Source organism: Lactuca virosa, chromosome 6, assembly GCF_052849685.1.
Source record: "Lactuca virosa cultivar CGN04683 chromosome 6, Lactuca_virosa_CGN04683_v6, whole genome shotgun sequence".
Taxonomy (NCBI): domain Eukaryota; kingdom Viridiplantae; phylum Streptophyta; class Magnoliopsida; order Asterales; family Asteraceae; genus Lactuca; species Lactuca virosa.
Window position 1 is genome coordinate 10366227 of NC_136431.1, and position 16192 is coordinate 10382418.

Genomic DNA, 16192 nt, shown 5'->3' on the forward strand with positions numbered 1-16192 from the left:
ACATGGCTCAGCCAGATGGTTTTGTCAATGTGAAGCATCCCAATAGAGTGTGTAAACTTGAGAAGTCCATTTATGGACTTAAACAAGCATCTCGCAGATGGAATCTTTGTTTCGATGAGAAAGTTAAAGAGTTTGGCTTTCTACGAAGCGAAGATGAATCATGTGTATATGTCAAAGCCAGTGGGAGTATAGTAAGCTTTCTCGTATTGTATGTCGACGACATACTACTCATAGGAAACGGCATCCCGACACTGCAGTAAGTTAAGTCCTGGCTCGGGAAGTGCTTCGCTATGAAGGACCTCGGAGAGGTTGCCTATATTTTGGAAATAAGGATAGTGAGAAACAGAAGTAAGAGACTAATAGTACTTAGTCAGAATACTTACTTGGACAAGGTACTAAAACGTTTTAGTATGGAGAATTGAAAGAAGGGGGAGTTACCAATCCAAAGTAATGCCAAGTTGAGTAAGACTCAAAGCCCGAGTACCGAAGTCGAGATAGCAGAAATGAGCCGAGTACCATACGCTTCCGCAGTTGGCTCGATTATGTATGCTATGACTTGTACTCGCCCTGATGTAGCCTTCGCTTTGAGCATGGTCAGCAGATATCAGGGAAATCCTGGCAAAGCACATTGGACCGCAGTCAAGAACATTCTTAAGTACCTTCGGAGGACCAAGGAATGGTTTCTAGTCCTCGGTGGGAGTGATGACTTAAAAGTATGAGGGTACAGTGAGGCCAACTTTCAGACTGACAGGGACAACTACCGTTCGCAGTCGGGCTTTACACTTAATGGAGGAGCAATGACTTGGAAAAGTTCCAAACAGGAGACCGTAGCTGATTCAACGTGCGAATCAGAGTATATAGCGGCGAGCGAAGCGTCAAAGGAGGCGATATGGTTGAAGAACTTCATCGGAGACCTTGGAGTTGTGCCGGCCATACAAGAGCCTATGGAAATTTTCTGTGATAATGAAGGAGTGGTTGCCTTGACCAAGGAACCAAGGGATCATGGCAGATCTCGACATATCGACAGAAAATATCACTTTATTCGACATCGGGTGGAAGAAGGACTCCTCGTAGTGAGGAGGGTATCGTCAGAGGATAACCCAGCAGATCTGCTTACGAAGGGACTGGTCAGGGTTAAGCACTTGCAGCACGCTAGGAGCATCGGGCTGAAGGACGATATTAGTTTAGATTAGATAGTTTAGAAACATGTAATAGATAAATTGTAATTAACATTCGATGATCAAATAAAAGAGTATTATTTATTAGTAATGTTACTGTCTTATGTTAATTATTTACCTATTGTTTCATTTTGCATGTTTTGACTTCCTGAATAACAAGATTATTCGAACAGTCCACAGTCGTTCATATGTTGGAAGTAGGTATGAACGAAGACTGTCATGAATTAGTGTGTAGATTGTCTAAAGTGTATTAGACATAGCAAAAGCTTGCTACAACGTTCATGAGTGATTATGAACTTGATTTGAGCATTGGAATAAACCCACGATTGCTGGAATCACTTCATGGAATTTATCACGAGTGATCGCAAGACGATAATATCATATGGTCTTAAAACCTAGATATATGGTTTATTGTGTGCTAATTGGTTGTGTATTGATAATGCGTAAACGCATTAGTAACTTGATGTTATAAAACGCATTGTTGTGTATGATTTGATTAGTGGATAGTAAATGCATATAAGTCGAAGTTTATTTGTTCCTTTTATCCTAGGAGGGTAAAAGCGATATCAGGGCCCCTCGATGATTTGATTTGACTTATGTGTCGGGCCCGGTAAGGACTGAATTGATGTGTTCAATTAAGTTCTATGTCAAATAAATCAGAGATCGAGAAACTAACTGCTGGACAATAAGTATGACTGTGTTCCATGTAATTGTCCGCACGATATCTAGAACATAGGATTATACGATCCCTTATCTGAAGGACAGGTTACTGATAAGATCAGAGTTTGACATCGTCTTTGAGAGCTACGATTGCTAATCGGATTGTATTTGCATTTGTAGTTACTAGACTTATCCAAGTGGGAGACTATTGGATTAGTGTCTAAGCCCGTAACTATATTTGGTAAGTACTTGATCCAGTTGTGCATGGTCCTTTTGGGTTGCCTTCACCAAAGCAACATGATAGGATGATTTATGAATAAAGAGGTTATTATGATTTATTAATATGTTATATGAATAATATATTAAAAGAGAAATCATATCATTTAATTAATATTAGACAAGAATTAATTAAGATTTAATTCTGTGGCTAAAAGAGATTAATTAAATAAAGGGGACTGGAACTGTCAATTGTGTGATAGTTGATTTGGGCTGAGAATCCTTTGGGATTAAGGGGTGGACGAAAATAGAGTGGGAGCCCATCTAATTTTCGTCCATGGCCTTATTCTGGAAGATTCTTTGGACTGCTTAAGGCCTAAGCTATCCAATTAGGGTTTTGCCAAAAACCCTAGCAGCACAAGTATAAATAGACCCCTTAGGCTTCAGAAATCGGCTAACCCTATGCCTAAGAGTGCAAGAGCCGAATTCTAGAGCCTCCAACCTCTCTCCAAGATCATCCTCTTGCTTGTGGTGTTTGTAAGCCATTAGAGGAGTGACATTTGTGACTCTAAGCTCCAAGGACAAGAAGATTCAAGCTTTGAAGAAGAGGTAATCATCTAGATATGTTTTGTAATGTTAATTTCGAATTATACCTACTAGATCTAGGGTTTGCAAGACTTGGATGAATGCATGTACAATAGAGAAACCTAGATTTCCAAGCATTAGGGTTTGCATGAGCACATAGGATGTTCTTTTGGCCTAAACCCATCATCCTTCACCTCTTTCACAAGAACTAGTGAAAGGTGATTTAGTCATCTTTCCAAGCAAACAAGACTCACATGTATCATCCGACCTTAGGTCAAATGATTCCAACACTCAATCCTTATGGAGTTGGACAATGCGTTTCTTGTTGACATGTCCAAGACGACAATGCCACAATCATGCTTTGTCTAAACCATTAGGCGCATCAATTTGTAACACATTATTTCCTAAATTGTCTACAACCATCGCAGTTTCATATGCACTATCACAAGGTAATGCTTCAAAATAAAATACACCATTATAATGAGCATTAATAAAACCATTCTCATTATTCAAAGAATATCTAAAACCTTGTCTGTACAAACCATGAAATGAAATAATATTCCTTGTCATTTCTGACGAGTAGCAACAATTATTTAAATCTAAACTTAGCCCACTACTAAGCACTAAAGAGTAAATCCCAATCTTGGTAACATGTGACGATCTCATATTGCCCATAATCAGGTTCATCTTCATATGCTCTACATCCTCACTTCTTCTTATTCCCTGCAAGTCAGAGCAAATGTGAAAACCACATCCTGTATCAAGGACCCAAGAATTAGAATGTGATGAGTTTTTAGATCGAATAGTGTAAATACCTGTCGAGGTTGGCTTGGACTTGCCATCCTTTATATCTTGCAAGTACATAGGAAAGCTTCTCTTCCAATGCCCCTTGTCATGGAAATAGAAGCAGGCAGCCTCTTTAGGGTCAGAGGCAGGGGAAACTTCAGAACTAGATTTTCCTTTAGGGCCATTGCTAGACGACCCGGTTTGAGACTTTCCTTTCCAGTTCTGTTTTGAGGGAGCTTTCCTCTTCTTCCCCTTCCCTTGCCTAATGGCCAAGATGGGAGCAGCAACAGTAAGAGTGGAGTCAATACCCTTTGCCTTCAATCCACTCTCAGCGGTTCTCAGCAAGCTTTGAAGCTGACTCAACGTGACTTCCTATTTGTTCAAATGATAAGTCATTTTGAATTGATCATAACAACTAGGCAATGAGTGCAAGACTATATTTATAGCCAATTCCTCATCAAAATTCATGTTAAGTTTCAGTAAACGATCTACATAGCGATGCATGCATTGCAAGTGGGTCATGACGGACTCTCCGTCCTTCATCTTGGTGGTTATGAGTGACTTGACTATCTCATACCTTTCTTGACGTGCTCTTTAATGGTACTTCTCCCTCACGTCCTTGCACATATCATAAGGCCAATAGTCTTCATAAAACCGCTGTAGCTCAGGAGTCATAGTCGCCACCATGATACACAACACTTTGGTCGCGTCTTTGCAGTGGGCCCTATACTCAGCCATTTCTTTGGGAGTAGCTTTAGATTCATCTATCTCGTTCAACTATTTGTCGAGGACATATTCCTTGTCCTCGAATTGCAAGGCCATCCTAATGTTACACATCCAATCATTAAAGTTAGAGCCATCGAATGTGACCTTGGCACAAATGCTCAAGAGCGAGAAGGTGTTCGAGGAGTTGTTGTTGTTGGATCCAGAAGCGTTGTTAGAAGTTGACATCTACAAAAGAAGAAAGACAAAATTTTGATTAGATAGGGAAATCCTTAATATAACACCCAAATGAAATATTAAGGCTAGGATCCAACTAAATAATTCACAATTCAGAACAGGAATGCCATAATCCAATTGCAAATTATTTAAAGGTAGGTAAATGACGATTTACCAATTTCACCACGAAAAACGAAATTTAAACGAATTACATTTTTAAATGAAATTCCTAGATCTTTTGATATTCAGCGAACTATTCAATGACATGTTTAATCTCAGTTATGCCCTTTCCATTTGTAACTGGGATAGCGAGGATCACAAACAAGGTGTGAATAACCATGCAAATTAGTTTGGTACTCTCGATGTCATTTATCACATAATTAATGTGCCGGTTAACCACAAACGCTCCATTAATTAATGATAATTTACGAGCTACCCATTGCCACCCTTTATAAGTCCATGTTAGTGTGTCGGTTAACCACACACGCTCTACTAACGACTTTTATAAAGTGCAATGTGCAATTTCATGGATTAGCATCAAATTCGCATTTTCATAAAGTAACTAAGATTGGGAATTTTATAAAAACATTTAGTTACTTTATATTTTCATTATACTTATTAATGAGAATTTAATGTCCTATCAAACCTGTTCGGCTAACGACCCTCCACTAGTCAAGAGAGCGGTGGGTAAGAGTGGATACCCAATGACGTCCATTTTATAGGCTGCTTCCTTAAAGTCCCCTTATAGACCAGCTTCGTGAATGAGGTCTACTAACGGTAAGATTGGCTTTTCTTACATATATATATATATATATATATATATATATATATATATATATATATATATATATATATATATATATATATATATATATATATATATAAGGGTGTATTTTAAACTTTTAAAATACTAGGGTTCTAAATTTTGAGATTTCAAAATTAAACTATTTAATCAAATTTTAAATTATAAAACCAATGGGTGTATTTTTAAAACTTTTTAAAAATAGTAGGTTAAATTTTTAATAATTAAATTAACCATACATTTTATCTTTATCAAAAATATAACCCAATCATGAATTCATGATTAGGATACAAGATTACTGATTAAATTTTCCAATTTTAAACCATTAAAACTATTTTACGTTAATTATCCTAATCAGTCCATGAAAGATTTATCAAAACCGAAGATATGGGGATCTGACAGCTCAATTTGTCGAGTCTGGGTAGTGCACTCGTCGAGTTCTATGAACAGAATGACTATTCTGCTCCCTTCTCCTTTTAACATTTCACAATTGCATCATGTTCAACTGAAAATATCCTAGGCTCTGATACCTCTGATGAGTTTTGAGCATAACTACAAATCCTATGTGTTCATGCAACCCTATAAACTTTGGATCTAGGTTTTCACTAGTTGAACATGCAAACTTGAATACAAAAGAGAAACCCTAATATGCATGTATAATAATCGAAATTAAACTAATACTAGGGTTTAGATACATACCTCAATTGTTATGTAGTAATAACAATTAATCCTTGTAGATCTTGAACTCTTGAAAGCAAGTGCCTCAAATATGACACCTCTAATGGCTTACAAACACTCTTTGCAAGAGGATGAGAAGAGAGAGGAGTAGATACACCAGAAAATCGGCTCTTCCAGGGTTAGAAGCAAGGTGTCTGAAAACTCCAAGAGTTAGGCTCCTTATATACTTAAGGTTGCTTAGTCCCAAAGCTAGGGTTTGCAGGTGGAAACCCTAATTTCCTGCTTAAGGCCTAAGCAGCCCATGGACTCCTCATCTAGAAGCCTTGGACGAAAACATATAGGGCCTCCCTATAATTTTCGTCAACTCCTATCTAAGGAGTCCAAGAGCCCTATTTCACAACTATCAATAAATTGCAAAACAACCCTTGTACTTTTAATTAACTCCTTTAATCCCAAAATTAATTCTAAATTAATTTCTGATTAAATATTAATTAAATAACATGATTTCTAATTAATATACTATTTTCATAATATATTAATAAATCATTTATATCAATTTATTATTCCAAATAATAAATTCAACTTCTTTCCAAAAGTCAAATTGTCAAGTTGCAAGAGTGAAGGCAACCCAAAAGGACTGTGCTACTATCAATTCAAGTATATACCAATTATAGTTATGGGCTTAGACACCTAATCCAACACTAACAAGATATAATGAAGTATTCATCAAGTTCAGAACTTTATACCTACTGTAGTTTGATTGAGAGGTGTAAATCCCAGATCTAGAATGCTTCAAGCTTTCCCAGTGCACTCTAATGATCTTCTTCCTTCAAAGATGAACATAAATCACTCAAATAGCTCAAAAACTCTCAAATGAATATTAGGGTTTACAAGGGGTCGTTTGGTAGGATGGAGGTGGAAGGATTTATGAGGGTTAAGGTGTTTAAATAGGGATCAAAACACCAAATTTAGGGTTTGCATATTAGCCGAGTACACCTTGCGTACCCTTTGAGTATGCCCCACGTACTTATAAACACCCACGTCCCTTTTTAACTACTTACACCCAGCGTATGTTCCAAGTACGCCCGATGTAAGGACCATTTTTGCAACAAATTTATACCTTAGCTAAGAATGGAAATACCTGACTGGCTGGTGCTACAACCCAATTTTTTTTTTAATAAAACATAGTAAATCAGTCGTTACCCTTTTAAAAACATAATTAAAGTTTTAAAAGCGTTCAACCATTCTTATAAAATAATATTTCAAAAGAACATTAGTGGAAGTAAAAATATCACAGGTTTAAAAGAAAAACATGACGTAGTAATTTTCATAAAAATCTTCAAGAAAATGTCGCTTGCAGTCACACCGGTTATGTTCTTCCCTGTGATAAAACCTGACGATCCTGAAAAATGTTAAATAACAACGGGTGAGCATAACGCTTAGTGAGCATACACATTATTCTACTATTATATAGATCACTAACTTACACATTGCATACCATTTCACATAAAAACATAAGACATGAACATAAACATTCCATGCACATATTGTTGGTCCCAACCATAACCTTGTTCCCCCTTCCGGGAACTACCCCTTACTCCTTAATAGGGAAATAAGAGATAAGAGTGCAACTTGTCTCACTAGAGAACAAACCAAATTCTTCCTTTCCTTGTTCACTCTACCGGATTAGGGTATACGTGAACAATAACATAAAACAAGTAATGCCTATATAATAGGAGAGTTAGTGCAACTCACCTCCTTGAACTTGAAAACTTACCTAGAGGGATCTAAATGAATATTTTCCTTTCCGATAATCTACACAACAATTATAATATTATTTAGCTTGTGCTTTGTTGTATTACTCTTATAAAACTTATGTACATATTTCCTTATTTTCTCATTAATTGTAGTGTTCTGTTCGGGACCTGTTTTACCCACCTTAAACTCCATATTTTTCAAAATTGTATCACATTTGGATATATTAGGTTCTTATCTTTAAAATTAGTATTCACACATCTCTGTACGACTTTTCTACGATTTATGGAAAAATTTTACAAAACTGCCCCGTATAACAGCTCATTCCGGACCAATCTGGGTAAATGGTCATTTTTACCATAGCTAGAGGTACTTCTGGATTTCAGTAAAAACTAATGAAGTGTAGAGGACCCACATACGAAACTTTGTACACCAATTTCGATAAAAAAAAAGGCTGTCCATGACTGATATATGATCTTTCAAAAACAGGGACAGATTAGGGAAAAATCCAGAAATCACAGCTTTCGCTTTTTAGGGGTAATTTAACCTCTTAACTCATTAAGTGATTATGAAAATGACTTAAAGCTGGAAGTTAATGACTTAACATAGACTAAAACATATTTAGTCGAAAATAAAACTAAAATTTCTATTCCCTTTGCAAAGTATGATGCTATAAGAAAACTACAAAGTGCATTGCCATTTTGATAACCTAATTAGGGTTAGGTTTATCCTCCAAATCGTGGACTTGAAACCGGAAATCAACACCACCCATCTCCACCCTAGAAAGGAGGCTATAGGTGTCTAAGAATGGCAGCCATGGCCTTCGGCCATGGTGATCTCGATCGGTGTGGAAAAACGGAAAAGGGAAGGAAAAGAAAACTGTGAAACATACCCTTAATCGATCCTCTAGCCAAGGCTTCCTTCAATTTCGACCTCCTCTTCCTTTATTCTTCCTAGAATTGACACTCTCGCCTGCTGCCTGCTTCTCGATCATAGAAAAATCCCGCTCCCACTCCTCCTCGGTTTGTAGGTTACGATGCACACAATCACATGGATTAAATTTTGGGCTTCAATCTATTCCCTTTGCCCACATGAAATAAAATTAGCCTAACACAAGAGGAACTGATCATCTCCCTCCCCATACTCTATAATATGGGCTTTCAATTTCAAAATTTCAGTTTAGCCCCCCTAAATTTTTCTATAATGACAGTTTCTACCCTTAAAATATTTTCTTTTGCACCAAAAGTTACAAAGCTGCCAAATTTAGTCCTTCCTTTAGAAAATAGTTACAAAACCTCCAAAACTCATTTTTCAATTATTATTGTAACATTCGAGATTTGTTATGTTTCCCTTTTAACCCTTTAATGTGAAATTTCTATCTTTTTGGTCCCTAGCTAGTACACGGGGTGTACTCTATGAGTACGCTTAGTGTAGTAGCTCGTTTCAGGAACGCGGGTTCGCCCACGTACGCTGGGTGTACACTAAGAAGGGGAAAACCCTAAATTTTAGGGTTTGTGCCCTATTTAAGCAATTTATGTTGCCTTGGTTGTATCCTTTGGTCAGCCTCCACTACCCAATACCCTAAGTTCGAAACCCTAGCCTCCCATAGTGTGTTTTTGAGCTTTGGAAGTAATTTTGTGTTGTTTTTTTTGCATTGAAGAAGGTGGTGCTTGGTGACGAAGCTTTGGCTAGACTTGAGGTTGTAGATCCAGAATCTTCATCAAGTTTCTTAGCTCCAGAAGGTATAAAGTTCTTATCTTGGAACCTCTTTGTGTTAGATTGAGATTAGGCCTTGTTTTTGAGCTTATTATGGTCTTTTGGGTTCTCTTTGGGAGTTTGAGTCCCTCCATGAGCTAGGATGCTAGATCTTAACCCCTATGATGTTCCTTGTGTAAAAAGGTGTCGTCTTGATGAATCATATTGGTCCATACATTAGTTAGAGCCCTTATTATGGGTTTTAATGGAAAAAATCGGGTTTTAGGGCCCCATTAAGACATACAAGATGATAAAGTTGCCAACTTTATGCAATAATCCCTTGAAATGAAGTAGAACTGAGGTTTTGACGTTAAGAGCTTAAGTGGTTAAGACAAATTTGGCCAAAAGGGACTCTGGCCGGTACATGGGGAGTAATCCCTGGTATGCTACACGTACTGGGTCAACCATCCGCTTTCGAGTCAATACTCGTACGCCGCGCGTACCAGTAGTACGCCGCGCGTACCAGTAGTACGTCGAGCGTACTTGGTGTTGTCGGCTTTCTTCGTTTGGGCCTTTTGAACTCGGGGTTATTTTGGTCTTTTAGTGTTTGGGCCTTGTTGGGCCATTGGACTTATGACCTTAGGCCATGCATGGATTATGGGCCTTCTTGGGATTAGGTCCATGTTGATTTTAGGCCCAATTAGGAAGTTGGGCCATAATGGGCTTTGGATGTCATTAAGGAATTTGGGCCTTTTGAGTAAATGGATTTGCCCTTGGTTTTGGGCCAAGTAAGAAAAGGGGTAAATGGTCTTTTACCCTGGATGTTGGACAAGTAATTTAGATTCTTGATTTTGGGTCGAGATCCAATTATTAATTGGATATTATTGATGATGATAGCACGGGGATTTTCCAGATCAGCAGACCGAGATTTTATCTGAGAGATTCAGCAACTAGAGGTGAGTTTCCTCATTGTGTTTAACGGTCGAAGGCACCAATGCAGACCCATGGTTTATTATGTTTAGGATGCTAGTTGTCTGCATGACTCTTGCATGTGTTATGTGTTTATATGTATACCGGGCGGGGCCTAATGATTATATTGTATGCTATTTATCTTTGTGATTTATGCATGTGTATATGTTTGTATGTACATTGGGCGGGGCCCGCTGCCAGGCGGGGTCTAATGATTGACAGTTCTGTTTCGAGTAGGGCTCGATGTCGGGCGGGACCTATTATATGTTTGATATGTATGGTATGTGTTATTTTGCGATACTCACTAAGCTTTGTGTTTATGGTTTTCAGTTTATGTTTCAGGTACTTCTAGTTCGAAGGGGAAGAGCCCGAGATGATTTCAAGGCACACACCACATTATTCCGTATTTTATATTACTCTGATGTACTTGGATGTTACATACCCACAACAGCACCCGATGAAATCTTGACCTCCTCTTCCTACCGAAGCATCTGCGTTAGAACCTAAGCTGCCCCAACCACTAAGCATGGGCAATTCGCCCTGATATGACCAGGCTTATGACAACGATGGCACAACTCTACCTCCAAGGTGCATTCTTGGTGGAGGTGGCCCTTCCACCCGTACCTGCCGCACTTAGACTTGCCGCACACATGCTCATGCGCCCCTTTGGGTCTCTAACACTAGCCATGGCGACGTCCAACTGCTCAGACCACAGAGTCGGACCATGAGTCTTATTCTTCTTCCCCAGTTTCCTGTCCGAACCAGTCTCCTGTTTTTAGGTTACCTCGACCATCCCATCATCCGTCTAAACAGCCAAGGTCCGTCCCTGATCCTGACTACCAATCTATCCGTGACATGACCAATAAAGTCGGGTAACTCCTCCCCTAAGGCTCGTGAAACCTTTGCGGCAATCCAATCATGGGATCTACCTCCTACAAACATGGTGCATAACCCACCTCCGATCCCCTATAACAAGAATTAACAATAGGATCCTCTTTCCTCAAGGATTATTGGGTTCCACAAGCTTTGGGTTCCATATGAGCCCCAACTGTCCCGCTACAATCTCAGCCTGAAAAGCCTCGAGACGACCATCCAAGAGCTCCAAAATTCCTTCCTTGACCGAACCAAAGATCACAAGAGTCCATTCCAAAATACCGCGAGTAATCTCTGATGAGATGAATTCCCGCATGTGCTCATCGATTGGCTCAACACCTGCACCTAAGCCTGAATTCGAACCCGAGCCTCCTTCCCACGTGCTCATCACCCAACTAAAAAACAACATGCAATTGATCAAAACATACCCAAGAATCCTCATCCATCAGGCTTCCTAGATTCTCCGAATCCCCAATTCGAGTATGGGTCTTGTGCTTTTAGTATTACGGGCCCAATACTACCTTCCACACCTATCCATACTTTCGTCAAGAATCATCCCAAATCCTCTAAGTCACCTTCTCAAACTGATATTCCACATGATCACTAAACAGCGCAACTAAACCCGCTGAAGCACTTCCTAGGCTTTCCTAGGTTCCCGACCTCACCCTGCCATCAGCTGCTGAAGAACTCCCCATAATGTCAGTTACCAACCTCATGAATACAATCACATGCAAAAAAGCTTAGATAATCCTTCGAGTAACAGACTCATCCCTACAACGGTTAGACTCAAACGAGAGTTATGAAATAGGGTCAAATCCATCACTCTGAGATTATTCATCCTTTGTCACTTGTGGCTTAACATATTCACTTAGTAGCTAACTCCCATCACCTAAGAGTTCCATAAAACACAAAGCAAGCAACATTCGTGCAGTAACATCCCAATCCATAGAAAAACCAAGAACATCCAATCTCATACTACAAATCATGCTAGGAACTTCCACTCTCGCTGCCGATTGCCTTATGCATACAAATTATACCCAATATAGCATCCCATGCTTCCTAAGCTACAAGGCATCACATATCAGGCCAATTTATCACTGACTAATCAGAACTAGCATGTAAGTCTACAAGCTTATACAATATGCATACAATCCATCTCTCCTAGCATTCTATAACGCAAACATTTAGCAGATCCTTAGCCCTAACTAGCATGCGATTCACAGATTCAGAACTCAAATCATATCAACTAACATGTATGAGTATTTGTAACGACGTAAATTTTCAAACAAATTTTTCGTTTTAAAATCATATTATTCACGTAACACATTTCACAAAATTTCATTGATTTAATTTACAAAACACAACTCCATAATTATTTGATTAATACTCCAGGATCCTCAAAACATAACTCTTTCTCTGGTGTGTACAATCAAGCCGGTGCCTCCCTGCGATCCTGAGAAAACCTGAAACACATATCACATAACACGGTAAGCACGAAGCTTAGTGAGTTCCCCAAAATATCACATACAACAATTCGCCACTCGGGGATATACTCTATACGACCCTCTGGTCACTGTGTCTCAGCAGGACTCTCTAGTCCTGTAGCTCGTTGGACCCTCTGGTCCGGTCTAGCTCGTTGGACCCTCTGGTCCGGTCTGGTTGAGCCTTCCGGCCTCATATATCGTTGGACCTTCCGGTCCGGTCTAAATAACTCATAGCATAATATCACATAGACAAGATGCATAACTCAAGTAAGCACATAAGACCTTCCGGTCACACATAAATACCACTCTAGGTAACGTATAGTGAGAAGACTCACCTCGAATGATGAACAGCCCCTAAAACGTTGTTGTCACGCACCGGTCTCTAACTCTGATCCAAATCCACAATTAACCCAATTAGGACCTAAGTCCAGACTCTCACTCATTAGGTCTAAAGGAATACCACTAACCGGCCCATTAATAGCCTAAAACCCATTGGGCCCACCAAGGCCCAATAATAAATGGGCTCTCCCGAGGCCCAACTCGCAAGTCCAAGAGGCAAGCCCAACTCAAGGGCCCAAGGCACATATACATATTCCTCTGGTCCAAATCTCTAGCACAACAAGCCCAAACTCCAGGCCCAACGCTTAAGGCCCAATATAAGACTTAGCCCAAAAAGTCCACAGTGGGGTTACGCGGGGCGTACCTCCCTTGGTACGCTCAGCGTACTCCAGCGTACACGAATCCTGACTGGGGACACCAACCTAGTACGCGAGGCGTATTAGATTTACGCTCAGCGTACACCCATATTTACTTTTTCTACTCTTTTGGTCTTAATCAGTTAAGAACTTGACTCATATCACAGATCTGGACTCCCTAAAGGCTCTTACTCCATAAAGTCAATGACTTTAAGCCTTTGCATGGCTGATAAGATCACAAACACCCAAAACTCTCATTCTCTTGTCTCAAAATGCTCCTAACTCATGCATGGCTCGATTTCAACATCCAAGACCTGATTTTTATGAATCCTCTCCACTAGAAACACTTAAAGGGACATATAATAGGCTCTAGAGTTCAACAACTCATAAAGCTTCAAGCTTTGGGACCAAAAACCCTAAAATGGACCCATGACAAAAACTAGCACAACAATAAGCAAGTTTCAAACTTGATACCTCTGGAAGATGCACCAACAAGAGAAGAACATAGATCCAAAAGCTAGATGCTCAAGCTATTCTCTTTCAAAGCTCCTTCTTCTTCAAAAGCCAAACATAACAAGTCACCACCCCCACTAGATCCACATGAGAAAACCACCAAGATTCAAACTTTATGCTTTCTGGAGCTAGATCAACCTGATTAGGGCTTGGATCCATAAGCTCTAAGCCAAGCAATGCTTCCTCAAGGAACTCCTTCTTCCACCATATGCACCAAAAACTCACTAAATCACCAAAATGCTCAAGAATCACTCAAATGGAGGCTTAAGGTCGATTTCTAGGGTTTAGAGGGATGGAGGCTGAAGATATTAGGGTTAGGTTATGAGATAAGGAGCTTAAATAGGGTCCAAGACCCTAAAATAGGGTTCATGTCTGATTAGCGTACGCCCAACGTACTCCGAAGAACATTTGCGACCACCCCTGGTTAGTACGCCCAGCGTACTCCAAAGTACGCCCAGCATACTTCCTTTTTCATTTGTACGCCCAGTGTACACGGCTAAGCCTGAAACCACAAAACTTCTGAAGGCCATAACTTCTTCGTTATAAATCCGTTTCCGACGATCCTTATATCCACGAAAAGGTAACGAGAAGCCCTACACTTCTATCAACTTTATTCCTCCTGAAGCCCACTCGAACTCATATCCAAAATTCATGAAAAGCCCCTAACCAGCACCTTTAACAATACATTTGGGCTCTAAAGCACAAACCGAACTCTTTTATCACACAACCAACCTTACCCACATCCCAAAAGGGCCTAAACCTTTCTCATAATCGGATTAAGGCCCATGGGCCTTAAATCACAAAACTATCCAGAACAGGATGCTACAATTCTCCCCCACTTGAATTAGATTTCGCCCTCGAAATCGCTCCTTATCAACACATAGGTCGAACCCAATACTCCGAGAAGCACCACCGAATGGACCCCATATCATACAACAATCTCTTCCAAAAACACCTAAACCCAACAAGAACTCCCGACCCCGAAGAAGGACAGACCCTCCTGCCAATTCTGATTTTCTAATCTATCCCGATTGTAACTCAAAAGGGACGGAAATGTCATATCCCACTAAGGACCCACCGCCTGAACAGCTATCATAATTCTTCTGAAGGAATAATCCTCAAAACTCTGTCCTCGGACACAAGAAATCGGTCAAGCCAGCTCGGAACGATCCTCTGGCTCCCTTAATCATAAGCCCCAGTTCCTCTCAAATGTTCCTTCCGACACTGAACACCAGGTCAACGCTCAACCCAACAGTTGGACCTCCAAGGGCTACCAACTGCACACCCAATAAAAGGACTTACCGGCTTCCTTCTCACAATAACTATCTCGGCCCATCATGACACACAAGTCACGAAGTTCGCTTTACCCCAAGCGAATACTACAATTTATCTGATATCGTCTCACCTTCGACCTATGCCGTCTACCAACCACTGATTCCATGCGTTTCACGGTTCTTCCCATACCGACGAGCTAACTCACTCTGGTTTAATACATCTGATGGAGAACAATACTTCTCAAAATGAACCCATCTACGAATCTGAAACCTCATCTTGCCTACTAAACACACGAACGAATCCATACTCAAACTCTAGAGTCATATTCAACAACAGATTTGGGTCCACACAATTCCAATCTGGTAGTCAACTCATGACCCAAAATTCGCAATCCATACGTACACCACTTCTCCAATCCCCTTCGGCTGCGATAACCACGACTCAACTTAGAATATAGCGATTCCTGACAAATATGGAGACCTCGGCCTCGCCCCTGGTCCAACCACCAGGCTCCCAAAACTCCATCATTAGGGCTACCCAAGCCTAAAACCCTTCTGCGTCATGCTCTGACTAGTGTATAATACGGCTCCTCATGATATCATAACATTCCATCTCACTGACTAGTGAGTACTACGGCTCCCCATAGTAGCACAACACCCTCTTACTGACTAGTGAGTACTACGGCTCCCCGTAGCACCATAACAACCTTTCACCGAATAGTGAGTACTACGGCTCCCCGTAGCATCACCACAACCTCTCACTGAATAGTGAGTACTACGGCTCCCCGTAGCATCACCACAACCTCTCACTGAATAGTGAGTACTACGGCTCCCCGTAGCATCACCACAACCTATCACTGAATAGTGAGTACTACGGCTCCCCGTAGCATCACCACAACCCCTTGCACTAACTCATTAAGACTGCAGCTCCCCGCAGTCTTACCGCACTTGCTCTTACCACTTCACAATCTCATCCTCAGGTCGACGCCACACTGCGATCATTAACTCATGCCCTGTGGACCAACCATAGATAGGTGTACACACTTTCCTAAATTATGCATTGCTATTTCTGACGACATCCGTCATAACA